Raw genomic sequence first — 17,176 nt, 5'->3', positions numbered from 1 at the left:
ACTATCACCACGACCAGAAGGGCACAAACTCTTATCAAGGACTTTGTAATTCTGGACATCCGGACCCTCGGGAAGGACAAGGCCTGCGCGGAGTGGAGGATCGCCGGACTTCAGGACGTGAAGATGGAATAAAGGAAAAAACTGGAACCGCTAGCTCCTAGGAGCGGGACTACGGGGCACCGCTAAGCCTTTTATTTATTTTGTCATGCCAGCATTCAGCCCTTTTTAGCTGGCATGACCGTTTTTTCAACGGTGCCCTGGTTTTATGTAGTCTTTTTGTTTCAGTTTTACGGACTTTTATTTGATCTACGTTGAATGTTTTATTTGATTTTGTTTTGTTTTGTTTTATGTATCTTTAAGATTTTTAATGTAAACTATTAAAAGTTACATTTTAAGTGTTTTAAAATTTTAGAATTTTAACTCACTGTTTTATACACTGTCCCTTTTCCCCTGTCCCTGTTTTAGATCTAGTTTTATGTTCACTTTTGAACCTTTTTAGAGAGCACTCCCCGGCCCTCACAAGCACTGGTTTTTTATAGATGGTTCTTTTTTTCCAGTCACTTTTAAAACAGCACAGGTTTTTTTCATGTTGATTTTAATCTGTGTCTGTTTTAACCATGTACAAAGCACAATTGTCTTGGTGTTTTTAAATGTATTTTAAATGCTTTTAAAACAAAATGTATGTCTGTATGCATGAATGTCATCTTTAAAAGAAATGTAAAATGAATGAAAAAACGAATGGGTGTAAATGTAAAAAAAAAATGTAAAATCTCAATAAAAGAGTATTTTACTAAAGATTGCAGGTGGCCCCCATAGATCCAAAACCAGCTAATGTCCACACAAAGTCCCCAGTCTTGCCCTCGCAGGCAGAGACGGAGGCGAGTGGGACGGCTACACTGCCGCCTAGTGGGCAGGTAGCAGCCAGCCAGGGCATCCCCAGCCAGCCTTCCCAGTTGTTGGCACAAACCCTAGCACACCTCGCAGAAGAGGTGTTCACTAATGCACCGAGGGAGAGGTCGGGGTCAACACCTTCCCTGACCAGCAGTACCTCGGTAGCAATGACCCTCTTCAAGCGAAGGGCCTCCCTTCAAAGCATCCTTGACCCCCTCCCTTGTATGGGCAAAACCAGGGGCCCCCTAGAGGTCCTCCTAGATACAGCACTGGAGGACATGGGAATACCCCTGGACGCGGTAAGCCAGAAGTCTGCTAACAGCTCCAATTCAACAGACGGTAACAGCCAAAGAATGCTGTCTGTCATAACCCCCCCCCAGGACAAAGCTGACCCACACGTTCCGAGGGGCCCTGAGCAAGTTCCACCAGACTTACCTTGTGGGGAGTTGAATAGCCCCAACAACTCCACGTACTGTGCATATAAAGACGGTGCCTTCTTGGACGAGGCAGCAGTGAGTACCTTCTCAGGGGTGATGGGAGTTGCAAATAAGCCCAAGCCCCCTCGAAGCAAGCGTAGAGCTAAGAGTAGGAAGAGTGTCCCGACCTCCCAATCATAGTCGCTATGGGGTGGACGCAGCGACTCCTTTTCTTGTTAGCTACCCTGATGGCCCTGATATGTGTGTCTGTTAATGTCAGGAGCATCAGGGAGACACAAAAAAGATTTGATGTACTAAACTATCTAGCTAACTTGAAAGCAGATCTCATCTTTCTGCAGGAGTGTGGTATTTCGTCGAGCCCTGATTATAGGGACCTGAAGGAGAGTTGGACCCTGGGGGACTCCTTCTGGTCGGGCTCCAACATAGCCAGAGCCGACGGAGTAGGTATCCTGTTTAAAAACCCATTTATTACCTCCCGCAGCAGCAGGGAGGTAGAACCTGGTAGAATTCTGAGCGTGGATGTGACATACAACAACACTCCCCTCAGACTGGTCAATGTCTACGCACCCACTAACCAAAACGAAAGAGTTCAATTTTTTCCACAGCTGCGTCCACTCCTGCTGGGGAACGTACCCGTCATCGTGTCAGGTGACTTCAATTGTGCTCTGAGGGACGTAGACCGGAGCAGGCCACGCAACGACCGCTCTAGTAGAGTTTTGTCCTCCGTAATATCTGATTTCTCCCTGTGTGATGCAGGTAAGGACCTGGTGCCTCCCTTTACCTGGGTGAGCTCATCTGGGACCTCCTTCTCCCGTATAGATCTCGTCCTGCATACCAGCTCCCTTACGAAGACGGCAGTAGACACCCAGGCCGTCTTCTTCTCTGACCATAGGCTCCTGCAGGTAACATTGCAGGTCCCTCAGACCTCCCAGATGGGGTCAGGGGTCTGGAAATTAAACACCTCCTTACTCGATGACCCCTCCATAGCTGCAGCCTATAAGAGCAGGCTTGTTGAGTGGACCACTTTGCGTGACCTATTCAACTCCCCTATAGAGTGGTGGGAGATGGTCAAAATGAGAACTAAGGGTTATTTCATAGCAGCAGGCAAGAGGAAAGCAAAAGAAAGGAGGGCCAAATATAAATACCTGAATGCTGCCCTCCAGCGTCTGAGCCTGCTTCAGCTTCGGGGGTTCCCTGTAAGCGACGAGATAGCCCAGACCAAGCTAGATCTTTCAGTGCTTTGTAGGGAGGAACAACGAAAGGTCATGCACAATGCAAAAGTGCAAAAAATGGAGGAAGACGAAAAGTGTACTCGCTTCTTCTTCCAGAAAACGAGGGAGAAGCGGCACTTGATGTCCTCCATGCTCGACAGCAGGGGGAGGATAGTAGAGGATAGTGAGGGAGTGAAAAAAGTGGTAGAGAACTTCTATAGGGACCTGTATAACATCAAAGCTACAGATGACACCCTGATAGAGTGGTTCCTGAGCCAGTTGGAGCCTGACTCAGTGCGGGACGAGGAGGAGGAGGAGAAGGACCCAGAACTCACGCTGGAGGAGCTCACCCAGGCGGTTAAGACCATGAACACCGGTAAGACGCCAGGTCCAGATGGCATCCCGGGTGAGTATTACCATCTTTTTTGGGACACGCTAAAAGTCCATTTAGCGGAGGTCTACAGAGCGGTCTACAGGGAGAAGCGGTTGGGCCCTTCTATGCGGGAGAGTGTAATTACTCTCCTTCATAAGAAAGGGGAAGTTAAAGATCTACGGAATTGGCGCCCAATCAGCCTCCTTTGCGTGGATTACAAGATACTAGCCAAAGCTCTGATGCTCCGGCTACAAGTACACCTCCCTTTGGTCATTGGCCCTGACCAGGCTTGTGGCGTCCCAGGGAGGTCCATCACGGATATTTTAATGTTAACAAGGGACATTCTGGCTTATTCTAGAGAACGGAACCATCCCCTCTGCCTGTTCAACCTTGACCAGGAGAAGGCGTTCGATAGGGTAAGCCATGAATATATGTACAAAGTGATGGACCAGATGAAATTCGCTCCTGGACTTAGGGAGTGGGTTAAAACCATATATACAAACATTAGTACCCGAGTCTTGGTGAACAGGCACCTGACTGGTAAAATATCTATCCAGTCAGGGGTCAGACAGGGTTGCCCACTATCCCCACTGCTATATGTCGTGTGCATTGAACCCCTCCTGCAGGCAATTCGTAGGGATACCAATATAACTGGTTTCCAGCTGCCTGGATCCAACGGGGTCCAGGTCAAAACAACAGCATATATGGACGATGTGTCACTCATTTGCACCAACACATCGTCGGTACCTCGGATTAGTAATATCCTTGAGAAGTACTGCACGGCGACTGGGGCAGTGATTAATAAGTCCAAGAGCGAAGTCTACGTGTCTAAAAATTGGCAGGTAGATAGGGAACTGTCGGACATGTACCCTGTCAAAAAGGACAAAATCAAGATTCTGGGCCTCATTTTCGAGAACAATAGCTCGGGGGCCCAGAGCTGGACGGCGGCCATTAACCAGGTCCGTAAAAAGATTGGCGGATGGAGCACAAGATCCTTAACAATGACGGGTAGAGTATTAATAACCAAGTCTATACTGTTCCCCATCCTCTCTTATGTAGGAAAAATCTTTCCCCCAGACAGGACCACCAAAAAAGTGGTGGACCGCATTATCCACCGCTTTATCTGGGGCAGCAAGATGGAGAGGGTAAAGCGAGCCACCCTGAGTAAAGCCGACAAGAAGGGAGGTAAGGGGGTCCCGGACGTTGTGCAGCTCACCCGAGTGCAGGGGCTCACGCAAACTATCAAGAACATCCAGGCCCTGGACAGGAAGGTATGTTACATGAATCGTTTCTATTTTGCCACCTGTCTCAGGGCCTTGGGCCTCTGCACTATTGATAACACCGTGCCGTACTCCTGGGACCCCCCATTGTATTATAGAACCTTAAGGGACACTATATATAAATTGGGCTTAGATAAAGCAAAATTGGCCTCCTGGGAATACAAGGCTGTAACTAAATATCTTGCCGGTTCCCAGGAAATTGAAAAAGTAGCTACTTTCTCCCTCACCCAAAGCCAAAAAATCTGGGAGAATGTGTCTCACAGCTGCCTCAGTAATGTCCAGAAGGATATAGCATGGAACACCGTCCACAGTGCACTCCCCACTAGAGCGTTCATGTTCAGGAGGGGACTAGCCCAAGTAGAAACATGCCCCTATGCAAAGTGCCGCAAGAGAGAAACACCAGCCCATATCTTCTGGGAGTGTGATGTGGCTGGCAGTGTCTGGCTCTCTGTCTCTGTCTTCCTAAACAGGTTTGCTGACACGGCCAAGATGACCGCTGAGACTGTGCTCTATGGGCCTGCGGGAGGAATCACTACCAGCACAGCTAAGTGCGTTTGGCGTGTCATCAATGTTGTCAAGCAGATCCTGTGGGAAGGCCGTAACGTCTGTGTCTATCACAAGCAGGAGCTAGACACTATCACCACGACCAGAAGGGCACAAACTCTTATCAAGGACTTTGTAATTCTGGACATCCGGACCCTCGGGAAGGACAAGGCCTGCGCGGAGTGGAGGATCGCCGGACTTCAGGACGTGAAGATGGAATAAAGGAAAAAACTGGAACCGCTAGCTCCTAGGAGCGGGACTACGGGGCACCGCTAAGCCTTTTATTTATTTTGTCATGCCAGCATTCCGCCCTTTTTAGCTGGCATGACCGTTTTTCAACGGTGCCCTGGTTTTATGTAGTCTTTTTGTTTCAGTTTTATGGACCTTTGATTTAATTTGAATGTTTTATTTGATTTTGTTTTGTTTTGTTTTATGTATCTTTAAGATTTTTAATGTAAACTATTAAAAGTTACATTTTAAGTGTTTTAAAATTTTAGAATTTTAACTCACTGTTTATACACTGTCCCTTTTCCCCTGTCCCTGTTTTAGATCTAGGTTTATGTTCACTTTTTTAGAGAGCACTCCCCGGCCCTCACAAGCACTGGTTTTTTATAGATGGTTCTTTTTTTCCAGTCACTTTTAAAACAGCACAGGTTTTTTTCATGTTGATTTTAATCTGTGTCTGTTTTAACCATGTACAAAGCACAATTGTCTTGGTGTTTTTAAATGTATTTTAAATGCTTTTAAAACAAAATGTATGTCTGTATGCATGAATGTCATCTTTAAAAGAAATGTAAAATGAATGAAAAAACGAATGGGTGTAAATGTAAAAAATGTAAAATCTCAATAAAAGAGTATTTTACTAAAGATTTCCGTGGAGAGGAGCATTTATGAGTTCAATGCAATTTTTGGCTAGCCCTGCCCCTCGGGGTGGGGCTCGACATGGGTTTAAAAGCAGAACGAGCACAGCGGCGCCGGCCGTGTTAATAATTAGAGCCTGGCACCTTTTTTTTTCTTTTTCTTTTTTTTTTCTTTTTCCCATTTTTCCCCTCAGTCCAAGAAGCGAGTACCCCGGCAGCTCCGGCGGGCGGCCGCGCCCGGGGCGTTTGGTCAAAACCATTGTGGGCATCGCTTCTCGGCCTCTTGGCTCAGATCAAGTGTAGTATCTGTTCTTATCAGTTTAATATCTGATACGTCCCCCATAGGGGGACCCGTCTATATTAAATTGATTTTTGGAAGCAGGAGATGGAACCGGGGCTTGCTCCGTCCACTCCACGCATCGACCCGGTATTGCAGTACCTCCGGGAACGGTGCACAAGAAAGGTCAAAAAAGAGAGAGACAGACAGGCAGGCAGACAGACAGGCAGGCAGGCAGACAGACAGACAGGCAGACAGAGAGACAGAGAGAGCGCTAGCCAGCCTCTCCCTCTCCCTTTTTCTGGGTTGTATTTTTTCCCGCTCTTTTTGTTGTTTTTTTTTTTTTTTTTTTTTGTTTGTTTGTTTGTTTGTTCCAAATAAGGAAGGCAGGCCTGCCTAACTGATGGACAGTCTGCTCTGCTCACGCAGCAGGCCAGTGTACCCAGAAGGCCTTGCGCTCGTGGGAGGAGGAGGACGAGCGCAGCGGTAAAGCAGAAACGGAGCTGTTTAGTGGGGCAAGGAGCCCTCGCTTTCAAGGCGGCAGCAGCAGCAAAGCGCCCCTTTGCCGGGACCGAACGGCACTTGCGTTTTGGGAAGAGTTCCCTGTTTTGTTTGGTTTTGTTTGGCCTTGCCGCCGGGTAGAGGAGAAGGCCTTTGGGCCGGCCGGAAGGGCTGGGCTACCAGTAAAACCACACTCTGGTTTCTCTTCAGTTCGAATAAATCTGTCTAAGACTAAGGCTTAGAGGGTAGTGGCATTGCCCGCTCCCTCCGAGGGTCTGTGAGAGGTTTGTTCGGGTGAGGAGGAACAGAATTTTTTTTTTCATTTTTGACTGGCTTTCTTCAGCTCGGCAACTTTTTGGAAGACTAATGCTCAGTCTGGTTTTGGCTTGCCCAATCCAGGCCGAGGGTCTTTCAAGATTTTGTTGACTGTTGAGAGCAGTTTTTTTCTTTTTCAGGTGGTTCCAGTTTTTTTCTTTTTCAGGCGGTTCTGGCTTTTCCAGACGTTCCTGGAGTTAGAGAGAAGGAGGACCTACCATCCAGACGACCTTTGAGGACCCTTTGATGACCTAGACGACCTCATCCCCAGCCCTTGATTGTAATCGAGATCCAGACCGAGAGAGCAGCCGGCGCCCAGCAGAGGGCGCCATCTGGGAGGAGCAGAGGGCGGCCCCGGACCCCGAGGAGGCGTCACAGCCACGATTCTTCCTACGTGGTCTCGGTGCCAAGCAGCGCCCCCTACTCCGCCAGGGAAGGACACCGTTCACCTGGGGAGGGGGTCCCTCTTGCGAGGCGACCATCTCCTCAGGGACTAAAGTAATAGTTCCTTCAACTGCCCAGATTTGCTGCTTACGTTGTCTCTTTTCCGTAGAGAGAGACAACCCGGACGTCCAGAGGCTTCTCCCACCCCAATCGGAGGAGCCAGCTGAAGGATGGCGTTCCGGCCAACCCAGGAGACCAGGAGGCACAATGCGGTGCGCTTCACAAGGACCCAGCAAGATGAAACGGAACCAGGACTGACGAGACTGGAGTTCAGCCGGACCATTCTTCAGAGGGGTATGGGTTTTTCCCCTTCTGACTTGAATTGTTTGGTGAAATTGCCAGGGCTTAAGGAAGTGTTTGAGGTCAGTTTTAGGAACCCCCAAAAGTTACAAGAAATGTGGTCCTTTTGGGGGGAGAATAAATATCTCGCTCCATACAAAGAATTTTGTGTGGATGCAATGACAGACAGAGAAATGAAAGTTGTTACTGTCCAATTTTTCAATGAGGCTGTTAGCGACTATGATATTACAACATGGCTTAACCGCTATGGGAGGGTGTCATCAGAAGGGAGGAAAATTACAGATGAAGATGGGGTTTGGACAGGAGCCAGAAAGTGGCTGGTACGCCTTAATGTTGATCCATCGGGCATTGGAGGCGTCCGCCACATTCCAAACTCCATAGTGTTAGGGCCCAACAGAGGGCTGGTATTCTATAATGGGATGCCAAAACTCTGCAGAAAATGTGGGGAATTAGGACACCTGGCGGCCGCATGTACTGTAGTCAAGTGCAGGAACTGCGGCGCCCCCCACGAGACCAGCCACTGCAGAGAAGAGAGGCAGTGCAATTTGTGTGGAAAGAAGGGGCACCTGTTTAAGGACTGCCCCTCTTCCTATGCCAACATGGCCAGAGCCAGCAAGGCAAACACAAACAAGCCTAGGCCTGAGCAGGAAGAGGGAGCAAGTAACAAAGATCAGTCCACATCACCACCAACAGTATCCAAGACCCAGACTCCAGCACCACCATCATCACCAGCACCCCCCTCACCCCCCTGCCCCCGAGACATGTCCCGTTTTACGAGGACCCCTTCCCCCAGCCCAGAGAGAGAGTACAACAGCTACTCCACTAGCTCCTCCAGTAGCTCCTCTGATGCAGAACACGAGGCAGGGAGGGAGCCCGGACCCAGCAGCGGCCTCCCCCTGAGTAGGGCCCTCTCAGCGCCAGCACTCCCCCTCGGCTCTCGTTATGACGCCATAAGGATTGAGTCCGTGGGGGAGGAAAGCGAAAGCGACAGTGAAAGTGAGAGTGAGAAGGAGGGGAAGGGAGTGAAGAACCAGCAGAGGGTGGGGAAAAGAAAGGGTAGAGACGAGGGGGGGAAAAGAAAGAAGATCAGGATCAAAGACAGCAAGTTGCAGGTGGCCCCCATAGATCCAAAACCAGCTAATGTCCACACAAAGTCCCCAGTCTTGCCCTCGCAGGCAGAGACGGAGGCGAGTGGGACGGCTACACTGCCGCCTAGTGGGCAGGTAGCAGCCAGCCAGGGCATCCCCAGCCAGCCTTCCCAGTCGTTGGCACAAACCCTAGCACACCTCGCAGAAGAGGTGTTCACTAATGCACCGAGGGAGAGGTCGGGGTCAACACCTTCCCTGACCAGCAGTACCTCGGTAGCAATGACCCTCTTCAAGCGAAGGGCCTCCCTTCAAAGCATCCTTGACCCCCTCCCTTGTATGGGCAAAACCAGGGGCCCCCTAGAGGTCCTCCTAGATACAGCACTGGAGGACATGGGAATACCCCTGGACGCGGTAAGCCAGAAGTCTGCTAACAGCTCCAATTCAACAGACGGTAACAGCCAAAGAATGCTGTCTGTCATAACCCCCCCCCAGGACAAAGCTGACCCACACGTTCCGAGGGGCCCTGAGCAAGTTCCACCAGACTTACCTTGTGGGGAGTTGAATAGCCCCAACAACTCCACGTACTGTGCATATAAAGACGGTGCCTTCTTGGACGAGGCAGCAGTGAGTACCTTCTCAGGGGTGATGGGAGTTGCAAATAAGCCCAAGCCCCCTCGAAGCAAGCGTAGAGCTAAGAGTAGGAAGAGTGTCCCGACCTCCCAATCATAGTCGCTATGGGGTGGACGCAGCGACTCCTTTTCTTGTTAGCTACCCTGATGGCCCTGATATGTGTGTCTGTTAATGTCAGGAGCATCAGGGAGACACAAAAAAGATTTGATGTACTAAACTATCTAGCTAACTTGAAAGCAGATCTCATCTTTCTGCAGGAGTGTGGTATTTCGTCGAGCCCTGATTATAGGGACCTGAAGGAGAGTTGGACCCTGGGGGACTCCTTCTGGTCGGGCTCCAACATAGCCAGAGCCGACGGAGTAGGTATCCTGTTTAAAAACCCATTTATTACCTCCCGCAGCAGCAGGGAGGTAGAACCTGGTAGAATTCTGAGCGTGGATGTGACATACAACAACACTCCCCTCAGACTGGTCAATGTCTACGCACCCACTAACCAAAACGAAAGAGTTCAATTTTTTCCACAGCTGCGTCCACTCCTGCTGGGGAACGTACCCGTCATCGTGTCAGGTGACTTCAATTGTGCTCTGAGGGACGTAGACCGGAGCAGGCCACGCAACGACCGCTCTAGTAGAGTTTTGTCCTCCGTAATATTTGATTTCTCCCTGTGTGATGCAGGTAAGGACCTGGTGCCTCCCTTTACCTGGGTGAGCTCATCTGGGACCTCCTTCTCCCGTATAGATCTCGTCCTGCATACCAGCTCCCTTACGAAGACGGCAGTAGACACCCAGGCCGTCTTCTTCTCCGACCATAGGCTCCTGCAGGTAACATTGCAGGTCCCTCAGACCTCCCAGATGGGGTCAGGGGTCTGGAAATTAAACACCTCCTTACTCGATGACCCCTCCATAGCTGCAGCCTATAAGAGCAGGCTTGTTGAGTGGACCACTTTGCGTGACCTATTCAACTCCCCTATAGAGTGGTGGGAGATGGTCAAAATGAGAACTAAGGGTTATTTCATAGCAGCAGGCAAGAGGAAAGCAAAAGAAAGGAGGGCCAAATATAAATACCTGAATGCTGCCCTCCAGCGTCTGAGCCTGCTTCAGCTTCGGGGGTTCCCTGTAAGCGACGAGATAGCCCAGACCAAGCTAGATCTTTCAGTGCTTTGTAGGGAGGAACAACGAAAGGTCATGCACAATGCAAAAGTGCAAAAAATGGAGGAAGACGAAAAGTGTACTCGCTTCTTCTTCCAGAAAACGAGGGAGAAGCGGCACTTGATGTCCTCCATGCTCGACAGCAGGGGGAGGATAGTAGAGGATAGTGAGGGAGTGAAAAAAGTGGTAGAGAACTTCTATAGGGACCTGTATAACATCAAAGCTACAGATGACACCCTGATAGAGTGGTTCCTGAGCCAGTTGGAGCCTGACTCAGTGCGGGACGAGGAGGAGGAGGAGAAGGACCCAGAACTCACGCTGGAGGAGCTCACCCAGGCGGTTAAGACCATGAACACCGGTAAGACGCCAGGTCCAGATGGCATCCCGGGTGAGTATTACCATCTTTTTTGGGACACGCTAAAAGTCCATTTAGCGGAGGTCTACAGAGCGGTCTACAGGGAGAAGCGGTTGGGCCCTTCTATGCGGGAGAGTGTAATTACTCTCCTTCATAAGAAAGGGGAAGTTAAAGATCTACGGAATTGGCGCCCAATCAGCCTCCTTTGCGTGGATTACAAGATACTAGCCAAAGCTCTGATGCTCCGGCTACAAGTACACCTCCCTTTGGTCATTGGCCCTGACCAGGCTTGTGGCGTCCCAGGGAGGTCCATCACGGATATTTTAATGTTAACAAGGGACATTCTGGCTTATTCTAGAGAACGGAACCATCCCCTCTGCCTGTTCAACCTTGACCAGGAGAAGGCGTTCGATAGGGTAAGCCATGAATATATGTACAAAGTGATGGACCAGATGAAATTCGCTCCTGGACTTAGGGAGTGGGTTAAAACCATATATACAAACATTAGTACCCGAGTCTTGGTGAACAGGCACCTGACTGGTAAAATATCTATCCAGTCAGGGGTCAGACAGGGTTGCCCACTATCCCCACTGCTATATGTCGTGTGCATTGAACCCCTCCTGCAGGCAATTCGTAGGGATACCAATATAACTGGTTTCCAGCTGCCTGGATCCAACGGGGTCCAGGTCAAAACAACAGCATATATGGACGATGTGTCACTCATTTGCACCAACACATCGTCGGTACCTCGGATTAGTAATATCCTTGAGAAGTACTGCACGGCGACTGGGGCAGTGATTAATAAGTCCAAGAGCGAAGTCTACGTGTCTAAAAATTGGCAGGTAGATAGGGAACTGTCGGACATGTACCCTGTCAAAAAGGACAAAATCAAGATTCTGGGCCTCATTTTCGAGAACAATAGCTCGGGGGCCCAGAGCTGGACGGCGGCCATTAACCAGGTCCGTAAAAAGATTGGCGGATGGAGCACAAGATCCTTAACAATGACGGGTAGAGTATTAATAACCAAGTCTATACTGTTCCCCATCCTCTCTTATGTAGGAAAAATCTTTCCCCCAGACAGGACCACCAAAAAAGTGGTGGACCGCATTATCCACCGCTTTATCTGGGGCAGCAAGATGGAGAGGGTAAAGCGAGCCACTCTGAGTAAAGCCGACAAGAAGGGAGGTAAGGGGGTCCCGGACGTTGTGCAGCTCACCCGAGTGCAGGGGCTCACGCAAACTATCAAGAACATCCAGGCCCTGGACAGGAAGGTATGTTACATGAATCGTTTCTATTTTGCCACCTGTCTCAGGGCCTTGGGCCTCTGCACTATTGATAACACCGTGCCGTACTCCTGGGACCCCCCATTGTATTATAGAACCTTAAGGGACACTATATATAAATTGGGCTTAGATAAAGCAAAATTGGCCTCCTGGGAATACAAGGCTGTAACTAAATATCTTGCCGGTTCCCAGGAAATTGAAAAAGTAGCTACTTTCTCCCTCACCCAAAGCCAAAAAATCTGGGAGAATGTGTCTCACAGCTGCCTCAGTAATGTCCAGAAGGATATAGCATGGAACACCGTCCACAGTGCACTCCCCACTCGAGCGTTCATGTTCAGGAGGGGACTAGCCCAAGTAGAAACATGCCCCTATGCAAAGTGCCGCAAGAGAGAAACACCAGCCCATATCTTCTGGGAGTGTGATGTGGCTGGCAGTGTCTGGCTCTCTGTCTCTGTCTTCCTAAACAGGTTTGCTGACACGGCCAAGATGACCGCTGAGACTGTGCTCTATGGGCCTGCGGGAGGAATCACTACCAGCACAGCTAAGTGCGTTTGGCGTGTCATCAATGTTGTCAAGCAGATCCTGTGGGAAGGCCGTAACGTCTGTGTCTATCACAAGCAGGAGCTAGACACTATCACCACGACCAGAAGGGCACAAACTCTTATCAAGGACTTTGTAATTCTGGACATCCGGACCCTCGGGAAGGACAAGGCCTGCGCGGAGTGGAGGATCGCCGGACTTCAGGACGTGAAGATGGAATAAAGGAAAAAACTGGAACCGCTAGCTCCTAGGAGCGGGACTACGGGGCACCGCTAAGCCTTTTATTTATTTTGTCATGCCAGCATTCCGCCCTTTTTAGCTGGCATGACCGTTTTTCAACGGTGCCCTGGTTTTATGTAGTCTTTTTGTTTCAGTTTTATGGACCTTTGATTTAATTTGAATGTTTTATTTGATTTTGTTTTGTTTTGTTTTATGTATCTTTAAGATTTTTAATGTAAACTATTAAAAGTTACATTTTAAGTGTTTTAAAATTTTAGAATTTTAACTCACTGTTTATACACTGTCCCTTTTCCCCTGTCCCTGTTTTAGATCTAGGTTTATGTTCACTTTTTTAGAGAGCACTCCCCGGCCCTCACAAGCACTGGTTTTTTATAGATGGTTCTTTTTTTCCAGTCACTTTTAAAACAGCACAGGTTTTTTTCATGTTGATTTTAATCTGTGTCTGTTTTAACCATGTACAAAGCACAATTGTCTTGGTGTTTTTAAATGTATTTTAAATGCTTTTAAAACAAAATGTATGTCTGTATGCATGAATGTCATCTTTAAAAGAAATGTAAAATGAATGAAAAAACGAATGGGTGTAAATGTAAAAAATGTAAAATCTCAATAAAAGAGTATTTTACTAAAGATTTCCGTGGAGAGGAGCATTTATGAGTTCAATGCAATTTTTGGCTAGCCCTGCCCCTCGGGGTGGGGCTCGACATGGGTTTAAAAGCAGAACGAGCACAGCGGCGCCGGCCGTGTTAATAATTAGAGCCTGGCACCTTTTTTTTTCTTTTTCTTTTTTTTTTCTTTTTCCCATTTTTCCCCTCAGTCCAAGAAGCGAGTACCCCGGCAGCTCCGGCGGGCGGCCGCGCCCGGGGCGTTTGGTCAAAACCATTGTGGGCATCGCTTCTCGGCCTCTTGGCTCAGATCAAGTGTAGTATCTGTTCTTATCAGTTTAATATCTGATACGTCCCCCATAGGGGGACCCGTCTATATTAAATTGATTTTTGGAAGCAGGAGATGGAACCGGGGCTTGCTCCGTCCACTCCACGCATCGACCCGGTATTGCAGTACCTCCGGGAACGGTGCACAAGAAAGGTCAAAAAAGAGAGAGACAGACAGGCAGGCAGACAGACAGGCAGACAGACAGGCAGACAGAGAGACAGAGAGAGCGCTAGCCAGCCTCTCCCTCTCCCTTTTTCTGGGTTGTATTTTTTCCCGCTCTTTTTGTTGTTTTTTTTTTTTTTTTTTTTTTTTTTTTTTTTGTTTGTTTGTTTGTTTGTTCCAAATAAGGAAGGCAGGCCTGCCTAACTGATGGACAGTCTGCTCTGCTCACGCAGCAGGCCAGTGTACCCAGAAGGCCTTGCGCTCGTGGGAGGAGGAGGACGAGCGCAGCGGTAAAGCAGAAACGGAGCTGTTTAGTGGGGCAAGGAGCCCTCGCTTTCAAGGCGGCAGCAGCAGCAAAGCGCCCCTTTGCCGGGACCGAACGGCACTTGCGTTTTGGGAAGAGTTCCCTGTTTTGTTTGGTTTTGTTTGGCCTTGCCGCCGGGTAGAGGAGAAGGCCTTTGGGCCGGCCGGAAGGGCTGGGCTACCAGTAAAACCACACTCTGGCTTCTCTTCAGTTCGAATAAATCTTTCGCCTTTTACTAAAGGGGTTTGAGTAAGGATTGAGTCCGTGGGGGAGGAAAGCGAAAGCGACAGTGAAAGTGAGAGTGAGAAGGAGGGGAAGGGAGTGAAGAACCAGCAGAGGGTGGGGAAAAGAAAGGGTAGAGACGAGGGGGGGAAAAGAAAGAAGATCAGGATCAAAGACAGCAAGTTGCAGGTGCCCCCCATAGATCCAAAACCAGCTAATGTCCACACAAAGTCCCCAGTCTTGCCCTCGCAGGCAGAGACGGAGGTGAGTGGGACGGCTACACTGCCGCCTAGTGGGCAGGTAGCAGCCAGCCAGGGCATCCCCAGCCAGCCTTCCCAGTCGTTGGCACAAACCCTAGCACACCTCGCAGAAGAGGTGTTCACTAATGCACCGAGGGAGAGGTCGGGGTCAACACCTTCCCTGACCAGCAGTACCTCGGTAGCAATGACCCTCTTCAAGCGAAGGGCCTCCCTTCAAAGCATCCTTGACCCCCTCCCTTGTATGGGCAAAACCAGGGGCCCCCTAGAGGTCCTCCTAGATACAGCACTGGAGGACATGGGAATACCCCTGGACGCGGTAAGCCAGAAGTCTGCTAACAGCTCCAATTCAACAGACGGTAACAGCCAAAGAATGCTGTCTGTCATAACCCCCCCCCAGGACAAAGCTGACCCACACGTTCCGAGGGGCCCTGAGCAAGTTCCACCAGACTTACCTTGTGGGGAGTTGAATAGCCCCAACAACTCCAAGTACTGTGCATATAAAGACGGTGCCTTCTTGGACGAGGCAGCAGTGAGTACCTTCTCAGGGGTGATGGGAGTTGCAAATAAGCCCAAGCCCCCTCGAAGCAAGCGTAGAGCTAAGAGTAGGAAGAGTGTCCAGACCTCCCAATCATAGTCGCTATGGGGTGGACGCAACGACTCCTTTTCTTGTTAGCTACCCTGATGGCCCTGATATGTGTGTCTGTTAATGTCAGGAGCATCAGGGAGACACAAAAAAGATTTGATGTACTAAACTATCTAGCTAACTTGAAAGCAGATCTCATCTTTCTGCAGGAGTGTGGTATTTCGTCGAGCCCTGATTATAGGGACCTGAAGGAGAGTTGGACCCTGGGGGACTCCTTCTGGTCGGGCTCCAACATAGCCAGAGCCGACGGAGTAGGTATCCTGTTTAAAAACCCATTTATTACCTCCCGCAGCAGCAGGGAGGTAGAACCTGGTAGAATTCTGAGCGTGGATGTGACATACAACAACACTCCCCTCAGACTGGTCAATGTCTACGCACCCACTAACCAAAACGAAAGAGTTCAATTTTTTCCACAGCTGCGTCCACTCCTGCTGGGGAACGTACCCGTCATCGTGTCAGGTGACTTCAATTGTGCTCTGAGGGACGTAGACCGGAGCAGGCCACGCAACGACCGCTCTAGTAGAGTTTTGTCCTCCGTAATATCTGATTTCTCCCTGTGTGATGCAGGTAAGGACCTGGTGCCTCCCTTTACCTGGGTGAGCTCATCTGGGACCTCCTTCTCCCGTATAGATCTCGTCCTGCATACCAGCTCCCTTACGAAGACGGCAGTAGACACCCAGGCCGTCTTCTTCTCTGACCATAGGCTCCTGCAGGTAACATTGCAGGTCCCTCAGACCTCCCAGATGGGGTCAGGGGTCTGGAAATTAAACACCTCCTTACTCGATGACCCCTCCATAGCTGCAGCCTATAAGAGCAGGCTTGTTGAGTGGACCACTTTGCGTGACCTATTCAACTCCCCTATAGAGTGGTGGGAGATGGTCAAAATGAGAACTAAGGGTTATTTCATAGCAGCAGGCAAGAGGAAAGCAAAAGAAAGGAGGGCCAAATATAAATATCTGAATGCTGCCCTCCAGCGTCTGAGCCTGCTTCAGCTTCGGGGGTTCCCTGTAAGCGACGAGATAGCCCAGACCAAGCTAGATCTTTCAGTGCTTTGTAGGGAGGAACAACGAAAGGTCATGCACAATGCAAAAGTGCAAAAAATGGAGGAAGACGAAAAGTGTACTCGCTTCTTCTTCCAGAAAACGAGGGAGAAGCGGCACTTGATGTCCTCCATGCTCGACAGCAGGGGGAGGATAGTAGAGGATAGTGAGGGAGTGAAAAAAGTGGTAGAGAACTTCTATAGGGACCTGTATAACATCAAAGCTACAGATGACACCCTGATAGAGTGGTTCCTGAGCCAGTTGGAGCCTGACTCAGTGCGGGACGACGAGGAGGAGGAGAAGGACCCAGAACTCACGCTGGAGGAGCTCACCCAGGCGGTTAAGACCATGAACACCGGTAAGACGCCAGGTCCAGATGGCATCCCGGGTGAGTATTACCATCTTTTTTGGGACACGCTAAAAGTCCATTTAGCGGAGGTCTACAGAGCGGTCTACAGGGAGAAGCGGTTGGGCCCTTCTATGCGGGAGAGTGTAATTACTCTCCTTCATAAGAAAGGGGAAGTTAAAGATCTACGGAATTGGCGCCCAATCAGCCTCCTTTGCGTGGATTACAAGATACTAGCCAAAGCTCTGATGCTCCGGCTACAAGTACACCTCCCTTTGGTCATTGGCCCTGACCAGGCTTGTGGCGTCCCAGGGAGGTCCATCACGGATATTTTAATGTTAACAAGGGACATTCTGGCTTATTCTAGAGAACGGAACCATCCCCTCTGCCTGTTCAACCTTGACCAGGAGAAGGCGTTCGATAGGGTAAGCCATGAATATATGTACAAAGTGATGGACCAGATGAAATTCGCTCCTGGACTTAGGGAGTGGGTTAAAACCATATATACAAACATTAGTACCCGAGTCTTGGTGAACAGGCACCTGACTGGTAA

General features: G+C 49.5%; 2 non-coding genes across 2 annotated transcripts; both read left to right on the top strand.

Annotated features, from left to right (window-relative positions):
• The first annotated feature begins 5,862 nt into the window (after positions 1-5,862).
• LOC131697221 (U2 spliceosomal RNA) lies at positions 5,863-6,056 on the top strand. The gene has a single exon (XR_009307069.1). It is a non-coding gene; the product is annotated as a U2 spliceosomal RNA (small nuclear RNA).
• A 7,547-nt stretch (positions 6,057-13,603) lies between these two features.
• Positions 13,604-13,797, top strand: LOC131697137 (U2 spliceosomal RNA). Its single transcript, XR_009306991.1, has one exon. It is a non-coding gene; the product is annotated as a U2 spliceosomal RNA (small nuclear RNA).
• The last annotated feature ends 3,379 nt before the right edge of the window (positions 13,798-17,176 follow it).

The sequence above is a fragment of the Acipenser ruthenus genome, chromosome 13 (assembly GCF_902713425.1).
Source record: "Acipenser ruthenus chromosome 13, fAciRut3.2 maternal haplotype, whole genome shotgun sequence".
NCBI lineage: Eukaryota > Metazoa > Chordata > Actinopteri > Acipenseriformes > Acipenseridae > Acipenser > Acipenser ruthenus.
This window is presented reverse-complemented; position numbering and strand designations above follow the sequence as displayed.